The following is a 10,102-nucleotide window of genomic DNA, read 5'->3' as shown; positions in this document are numbered from 1 at the left end:
AGTTTTTTGAAATACTCTAACACAGATATTTTTATTTCTCATACATCATAAAAGAAAAAGCCTTATTTATTATAGCCCTATCATGGTTCTGACAATATAGACTTTCTAGGCACTTATCCATTTTCAGCTATAAGTAGATCTTTATATGTTTGGCATATAACTCTCATCAGCTGCCTATGTGGAAATATTTTCTCACAGTTGGTGTCTCTTTGAATTTTGTGTAAAAGAGTACTGGGTCCATGATATGGAGGATTTCAATAGAGTTAAAAATTGAACTTTAAGGAAAAGGATACAAAATTAAAGCCCAAAAGTTCTTACAAAACCTTGTATTAATGTATAATGAAAAAAGAAATTAAAATTATAAAACTTTAAACATTGGCAATAACCACAAAGAGTACAACTGCCAAAAAATATACAATGTTCTTAGGATCAATTTGACTCACATCTTTAATTCTTTTCCATACACTTTTTTTCCTAATGTTTTGATTGTTTATTCAAATTATAGAGATTTTTGCTATCATTTTTGAGAGAGAAGATAGCTTAGTCTTTCCTTTAGTATGGTTGCCAATGTTTATTTTTTATTAATTATAGTTTATAATTTTGACATTATGAAGTTTCTGCCAGCTTTCTTTCTGTTGAGTTACATTTTTTGGCTTCTCCTAGGATACTTCCTTCTTATTTATAATTGAAGTTTTGAATAATAAATTATTCTTTTAAAATAATGCAAATTCATTCTACAATTAAGATACAAACAAGGTTAATTCAAACGACTTTTAAATTAGTGCTGCATTGTGTTGAGTTGCCTAGTTGTGCAATCAGATGATTTTCTTATACAGAGCACACTGACTTAATTATGTGTAGTAGTTTAATCATGGGAACATGTATCTCATGAGGCCATTTCACATTCTGGTAACAATGGTGTGAGCCATTTCATTTGTAACTATAAGGTGACAATGTCACATCTGCTGAGATCTGATCTAAAGGGAAATTTTTTAAAAACTTCTTATATATTTGGTGATATTGCTCCAGGTTATGTATTTGAGATACAGTAAGTGAGTAAATTTTATTTCATGCAATTCTGGTCAAAAAAATAAGAAATAAATGTGGGTGCTGGAGAACCAGGGGCTGAAGGAAGTCAAAAGCATTCAGACAGGCAGGGATTACAACCAAAGAATCCCTGAGGATATTTCTGGAGGTGCAGAGAGAAGTAGTGATCTCCAAAGATGCATAACAGGAAAGTCAGCTCAGGTATTGTGGCAGGAAGGAAGGAGGGGGAAGAGAGATAATAAAAGACAATGAGGGAAATAATGAGAGATAATGAGTGCAATAGTGAAACAAAAAAGAAAAAAATGGATTTGAGGAATGTCAAGTAGCACCTGGGGTGAGACCAAAGAAGGGTCACCTCAAACCAGAGGTTAAAAAACTAAGGAAATAATATGTGACCATGTATGGGACAAGCTGTATCTCCCCACATTTCTGTAACCTGCTCTAAATGGTATATAAGGAAAGTCCCCTTTGTTCTTGTGGCTCAGCCTTTGGAATCCACTGAGTCGCTGCTGGCCTGGCAAATAAATTTGCTTTCTGAAAGCTTGGGTGTTCTGTCTCTCTGTCTGAGCCATCCTACAACAGTATCTGCACATATAGAAACACTCCCAGCAACTCTCACTTCTCAGTCAAGTTCAGACTTTTGACCTATATCTGTCCCCTCATCCCCATTCTCCTCAGTCCACTCTGGAGTAGCCATGAATACAATCTTAGAAACACCAGCTCCAAACCTGCTTGGGAGACATTCAGCAGACCAAACAGGTGAGTGCCAAGTGTCATGTGGTATTCTGCCAGCCACCCCTGGAATAAACCAGCATAGCCCCCTGGGCAGACAGACCCCCTACCCCGCAAAACAAAACAAAACAAAACAAAAACTGAACAATAAACAAGGAACTGAAAATAAACACACAGCAGAGGGGGAAGGGTGCTGTAATAACACCAGATAAGGGGGGAGGGGCAAGAAGCCGATCTCTAAACAAACTTTCAGTAAACAAAGGCTGGAAAGACAGAAGGGCCAACAGCTGGCTGGTGATAAGTCACTGCCTAAAATAGGGCAGGTAGCGGTCCACAAAACTAATCTCCTGAGCCAGTGAGCAACATCCAAAGTCAAACAACACTGCAAAATTGAAAAACAATCAGCAAACCATCACAACATGCTGACAGCAGGGAGCTGGCTGATGGATCACTGATCTTGCCCCAGAGAAAGAGGGTGAGGCAAAGAAACAAGCCCCCAGTAAACAAGCACATCGAAAACCCAACTCCAAAGCAGGATGGCTGATGGGCTACAGAGCTGATCTCCAGAACCTGAGGACAACATACAAACTTAAACTGCAACACCCCACTGAGTGAGGAGCTGACTAAGCAGCTGCCACTGAAAGACATAAGAAACAAAACACTATCCTACCACCTGGCTAGATTATGATAGAGCTTCTGCTTAAATTACAAAACCAAGACTGGATGCTGGAGAAGTAACACCAGAACTACTAAGACTGAAATTCTATTGTTCCTGAACCTGGAGGTTTTTTGTGTGTTTGTCTGTTTGTTTGTTTGTTATGGCTCTGTTTGTTTGTGTGTGTTTGTTCATCTCTTCCTGTTGATTTCTTTGGTTTTTTTGGTTATTGTTTTGTTAGTTTTACTATTGTGAGTTAGTTAATACTAAATTACACCCAGCCTAGGGACAGAAATACCACACATACACTAAACTAAAAACCCAATATATCCACAAAACAAAATTAAACAAAGGGAAAGAAAACAGGTGACTGAAACAACAAACAGCCTATCAAGAACATAGCTACACAGTACCAAGTGGAGTGATGGGAAGACAAAAAAGGTATGGAAACCATTCTCCCCCCAAAAATAATTTAATACAGGATTCAGAAGGAAATGAAGAAAATGGATACACAGTTCCAGACTCCAACAAAACAAAGATAAAGGATGCCAAGCAACCCAACAATGTCAACAAGAACACCCTCAAAACGAAATCCTGCAAACTAATCACTGAGAATTTCATGGAGATGTTACTAGACATGGTTAACGAAAACATACAAGAGGCAGTCAAGAAATTTCAAGACATGAAAAATAAAGAAAATGAGAAGACACAGACACAAATAAATGAACTCATAGGAGCCCTAAATAAACACTGAAGTGAAACAGAATACTATAAATAGAGAGATAAATGAATTAAAGAAAAAAATTGACAATATTAAAGGTGAAGTGACCCATGATAAAAATTAGAAAAAAGAATTTAAAAAGAATTAAACAGAAATACAAAACACAATAGAAGGCCACTATAGTGCAAGACAGAACCTCAGAACTTGAAGATAAAATGGAAATTAAAGGAAAAACTGAGAGCTATTAGTCAAACAACTCAAGACCTGTGAAAGGAATATGCAAGAATTCACCAACTCCATCAAAAGACCAAACCTGAGAATCATGGGCATTGAAGGAGAAGAGGTGAAAGCAAAAGGAATTCATGATATATTCAACAAAATAATAACAGAAAATCTCCCAAATCTAGAGACAGCTACGCCCATTCATGTACAGAAAGCCTCCAGGACACCAAAAGACTTGACCAAACAAGCACAGAGAATAGAGAAAGAGCATTGAAGACTGTAAGAGAGAAAAAACAAATAAAATATAAAGGTAAACCCATCCAAATCACAGCACATTCCTCAACAGAAACCTTAAAACCAAGAAGGGCATGGAATGAGGTATTCTGAGCATTGAATGAAAATGACTTCAACCCTAGGTTACTCTACCCAGCAAAACTATCATTCAAAATAGATGGACAATGAAAGTCTTCCATGATAAGCAGAAACTAAAATAATATATGACCACCAAGCCACCACTACAAAAGATTCTTCAAGGGATTCTGCACACAGAAAGTGAAAGCAAACAAAACCATTAAAGAACAAATGACAGGAGAAGAAAAGATAAGGAATCAGAGAGTAACAATGATTCAGCAGCACACAAACCCTTAAACAAAAACAACTAAATGACAGGAATCACCACATACCTATCAGTACTAACACTGAATGTTAACGGACTTAACTTCCCCATCCAAAGACACCATTTAGCAAACTGGATTAAAAAGGAAGATCCAACAATCTGTTGTTTACAGGAGACCCAATTCATTGACAGAAACAAGAACCGGCTTAGGGTAAAAGGCTGGAAGATGATTTACCAAGCCAATGGTCCCTGAAAACAGGCAGGAGTAGCAATACTTATCTCATACAAAGTAAACTTCAAACTTACATTGAAGATAAATAGGACACTCCATACTAATAAAAGGAGAAACATACCAAAAGGGAAATAACAATTATCAACATATATGCACCTAACATCAGTCCACCCAATTTAATGAAACATACTCTGAAGAACCTAAAAGTATATATAGACTCCAACACAGTGGTAGTGGGAGATTTTAATACCCCTCTATCACCAGTAGATAGGTCATCCAAACAAAAACTCAATAAAGAAATTCTAGAACTAAATCACACCATAGATCAAATGGACCTAGTTGATGTCTACAGAACATTTCATCCAACTTCTCCACAATATACATTCTTCTCAGCAGCCTATGGAACTTTCTCCAAAATTGATCATATCTTAGGGCACAAGGCATGCCTCAGCAAATAAAAGAAAACAGAAATAATCCTGTGCATTCCAATCACAATGCACTAAAACTAGAACTCAACAACAAAACAACAGCAGAAATGCACAAACAATTGGAAGCTGAAGAACACATTGCTCAATGATCAGTGGGTCATCAATTAAATAAAAGAGGAAATTAAAAGTTTCCTAGAAGTTAATGAAAATGAAAACATGACCTACTGGTACCTATGGGACACAGCAAAGGCAGTCCTAAGAGTAAAGTTTATACCTATGAATGCATATATTAAAAGGACAGAAAGATCTGAAATCAATGACCTAGTGTTACATCTCAAACTCCTAGAAAAACAAGAACAAGAAAATCCCAAAACAAGCAGAAGGAGAGAAATAACAAAAATACAGGCCAAAATTAATGAAATAGAAACAACAACCAAAAAAAAAAAAATCAATGAAACAAAAAGCTGGTTCTTTGAAAAAATAAACAAGATCGATAGACCCCTGGCAAAACTGACAACAATGAGGAGAGAAAAAAAAAACACAAATCAGTAAAATCAGAACCGCAAAAGGGGAGATAACAACAAACACCACAGAAATCCAGGAAATCATCAGAGACTATTTTGAGAACCTATATCCTAATAAATTTGAAAATCTTGAAGAAATGGACAGATTTCTAGATACTATGACCATCCAAACTTGAACCAAGAGGATATTAATTACCTGAATAGATCTAACAAAAAGTGAAATTGAAGCAGCAATGAAGAGTCTCCCAAAAACAGAAAAGTCCAGGACCTGATGGATTCTCTGCTGAATTCTATTAGACCTTTAAAGAAGAACTAATACCAACTCTCCTTAAACTATTCCATGAAATAGAAAGGGAAAGAATACTACATAACTCATTTTGTAAAGCCAGTATTACACTCATCCCAAAACCAGACAAAGACACCTCCAAAAAGGAGAACTATAGGCCAATCTCCTTAATGAACATTGATGAAAAATCCTCAATAGAATAATGGCAAACCAAATCCAGCAACATATCAGAAAGATCATTCACCATGACCAAGTAGGCTTCATCCCAGGGATGCAGGGGTGGTTCAATATACACAAATCTATAAATGTAATACAGCATATTAATAGAAGCAAAGACAAAAACCACTTGATCATCTCAATAGATGCAAAAAAGCCTTCAATAAGATCCCAAACCACTTCATAATAAAAGCTCTAAGAAAACTAGGAACAGAAGGAAAGTATCTTAACATTTTAAAGGATATATATGACAAACCTATAGCAAACATCATACTTAATGGAGAAAAACTGAAACCATTTTCCCTAAAATGAGGAGTGAGACAAGTGTGCCCAGTCTCCCCACTCCTATTCAACACAGTCCTGGAATTCCTAGTGAGAGCAATAAGGCAAGAAGAAGAAATAAAAGGAATACAAATAGGTAAAGAAACAGTCAAAATATCCCTATATGCAGATGACATGATCCTATATTCTAAAGACCATAAAAACTGTACCCCAAAACTCCTAGACACCATAAATAGCTCAAGCAAGGTGGCAGAATACAAAATCAACTTACAAAAATCATTAGCTTTTCTATACACCAATAATGAATAAACTGAGAAAGAATATATGGAAACAATTCCATTTACAATAGCCTCAAAAAAATATCAAATACCTAGGAGTAAACTTAACAAAGGCTCTGAATGACCTCTACAAGGAGAACTACAAAACCCTGAAAAAAGAGATCGAGGAAAACTACAGAAGATGGAAAGATCTTCTATGCTCATGGATTGGTAGAATCAACATAGCAAAAATGCCTATGCTACCAAAAGCAATCTACATGTTCAATGCAATTCCCATTAAAATCCCAATGACTTTCATTACAGAGATTGAAAAATCTACCCTAAAATTCATTTGGAAACACAAGAGACCACACAAATAACCAATGCAATACTCAGCAAAAAGAGCAATGCTGGAGGTATTTCAATACCTGACTTCAAACTACATTACAAAACAATAGCAATAAAAACAGCATGGTACTGGCACAAAACAGACATGAAGACCAGTGGAACAGAATAGAGGACCCAGATATGAATCCACACAGCTATGCCCACCTTTTTTGACAAATGCACCAGAAACATACAATAGAGAAAAGACAGCCTCTTCAACAAATGTTGCTGGGAAAAGTGGTTACCCATCAGCAAAAAGTTGAAACTAGATCTATGTTTATTACCCTGTACTAGTATCAACTCAAAATGGAGCAAGGACCTTAATATCTGATTGGAAACTCTGAAGTTATACAGGAAAGTGTAGGGAATATTCTGGAAGCAATAGGTATAGGCAAGGACTGCCTCAGTAGAACCCCAGCAGCTCAGCAACTAAGAGAAATGATGGACAAATGGGGCTACATAAAATTAAAAAGCTTCTGCACAACAAAAGAAATGGTCTTTAAACTGAAGAGACCGCCCACAGAGTGGGAGATATATTTGTCAGCTATACATTAGACAAAGGAGTGATAAACCAGAATATACAGGGAACTTAAGAAACTAAACTCTCCCAAAATCAGTGACCCAATAAAGAAATGGCAACTGAATTAAACAGAACTTTCTCAAATGAAGAAATTCAAATGGCCAAAAAATTAAAAATTAAAAAATGCTCACCACCTCTAGCCATAAAGGAAAGGCAAATCAAAACCACACTAAGATTCCACCTCACCCCTGTTAGAGTAGCTATCATCAAAATCACCAACAGGTGTTGGCGAGGCTGTGGGGAGAAAGGAACCTTCATACACTGCTGCTGGTGGGAATGCAAGCTGGTGCAATCACTCTGGAAAACAATATGGAGGCTTCTTAAAAATCTAAACATAGTTCTGCCATATGATTCAGCAATCCCACTCCTGGGGATATACCCAAAGGAATGTGACACAGGTTACTCCAAAGGCATATGCATACCCATGTTTATTGCAGCACTATTCACAATAGCCAAGTGATGGAAACAGTCAAGAAGCCCCACTACTGATGAATGGATTAAGAAAATGTGTTATTTATACACAATGGAATTTTACTCAGCTATGAAGAAGCATGAAATCTTATCATTCATGAGTAAATCGATGGTTATGGAGAATATCATCCTGTGTGAGATTAGCCACACTCAGAAGACCAAAAATCATATTTTCTCCCTTTTATTTTGACTTTAGATCTAGGGTAAATGCAGTAATGTTGGACTTGGGTCACATGCTAAGGGGAGAGCACATACAGGAGGAATGCGGATAGGTAGGAAACCCAAACCTTGAAAGTGTGTGATGTCCCCACTGCAGAGGACCTAATACAGTAACCTTAAAATTACAGAGGTCAATATGGGAAGGTGACAGGGAAATAGTGAAGAGGTCAGGTAGAGATGAATCAATTGGGGTTGTAATACACTTGTGTATGGAAGCAATGCTAGGAATCTTGCTATATAGCTATCCTTATCTCTACTATCAAAAGCCCCATGTCTTCCTTCTTATTGCTTATGTCTCTTCAACTACATTGGAGAAGAGGGTAGAACAAGTTCTGCCTGGAAGTGGGAGGGTTGGGGAGGAGTAGAAGGGGGCTGAGGGCAGAGGGTAGAAATGGCCCAAGCAATATATGCACATTTGAGTAAATTAATTAAAAAAACGTAACTATTTCATGTGAAAACAAACAAACAAAAATTCAGAATGAGGAGGGTAGAGGGAAAAGAGAGATCAAACATGCCCCTCCATCAATGCAAAAGTCCAAGTCTGAAATAAAGCCCAGTGTGGGGTTAAAAGAAGCTTTGCACTTAATAAGGGTTTATGTGGAGTTATGCAGTATAGAAAACAAGAATTTTAGTTGCCAAAAGAGCGGTGAAATGATGTTAACCCTGATAGTGACCAAAAACTAGGAAAATTCGCAAAAATTTCATGTAGAAGAAATGGACATATTTCTGGATTCATATGACCAGCCGAAATTGAACCAAGAGGTTATAAACCACCTAAATAGAGCTACAAGTAATGAAATTGAATCAGCAACAAAGTTTCCCAAAAGAGAAAAGCCCAGAAGTCGATGAGTTTACTATAGAATTCTATGAAGCCTTTAAAGGAAGGAGAAAAAGATGACATGTTTTCTCTTGTATGTGGAAGGTACATCCAAATACAAATACAAATACAAGCATATATATATACACAAGCATATATATATATACGTTTCCAGAAGTAGGACTGTAAGTAGTGCCTAAGAGAGGAGTAAAAGAAGCAAAGAATTATTCAGAGTGAATAATATGGATATACATCTTGTCTGTGTAGGAGCAAGACACAATGAAATATGCTGAAAACTGTGGAATAATACAGAGTAGGTTGAAAAGGGTAATGAGGAGCAATAGAGGGGCTTAGACTGATTAAAGCACAATACATTTACAGGTAAAATACCAAGACAAAACCTCACTGAACAATGAACAGACATTTAAACAATGAAAGACAGGAACGTAAAACAGGTCATGTTAAGGAGAGGGTAACAGCAGGAGGGGAGAGTAAATGAAGAGGGTAAAGGAGGGTGAATATGGTTGAGGCACTATCTATACATGTATGAAAATTGAACATTGACACCTATCAAAGTCATTTTAAGAAGGGGAGTAGGGAGAATAATGGAGGGGTGAGCCAAACTGGGGTACAATATATGTATGTATGGAAATGTCACAACAAACCCCCCTGTATAATTATCATATACTAATAAAAACTGTTTAAAAATTAGCATCCATGTAACAGATGGAGATGTAAAAATCTCATGACATAACAAAGAAAACGTTATGATGAAGATGAACTCATTGTTCTGATCAAGTATTAGTTAGTCCATATCCAGACCTAGTAATTCCAAGTGTTACCATATAGTACTTCTTTTTCTTGGGGGAGTCTGAAAAATTAATGAAAATTTAGGAAACTAGGAAGGTAAAAATATTATCTAACTTCATCTTTAAAACAACTAAATAAGAAATCAGTAAAAAAAATCAAATAATTCGGAAATATACAATAAGTATATGAAACACAAGTCAAAAACTCAATTAGATACCACCTCAAAAATGCTGCAAGAGTTATTATCAAAAAGACAAGAAATAAAGAGAGTTGGTGAAAAACACCAAGAAGAGGCAAAATTCCGACACCTTCACACTCCCAGCCCACGCATAGCAACCCCAAGACACGACAAACAGAGAAACCAGGAGGGCTCCTGCACCACCAGATGCTAGCTCCTAACTGGCTTGGGAGACACAGACCACCAGTACAGAAACCAGAGGGAAATGAAGAAAACAGATGCCCAGATCCAGACTCCAACAATAAAACAAGATAAACTATGCCAAAGAACCCAATGAAGCCCACAAGAACACTCTGAAGAAGAAATCCTGCAAGTAATCAATGAGAATTTTGTAGAGATGATACTGGATAGGGTCAACCAAA

The sequence above is a fragment of the Castor canadensis genome, chromosome 1 (genome assembly GCF_047511655.1).
Source record: "Castor canadensis chromosome 1, mCasCan1.hap1v2, whole genome shotgun sequence".
Taxonomy (NCBI): domain Eukaryota; kingdom Metazoa; phylum Chordata; class Mammalia; order Rodentia; family Castoridae; genus Castor; species Castor canadensis.
This window is presented reverse-complemented; position numbering follows the sequence as displayed.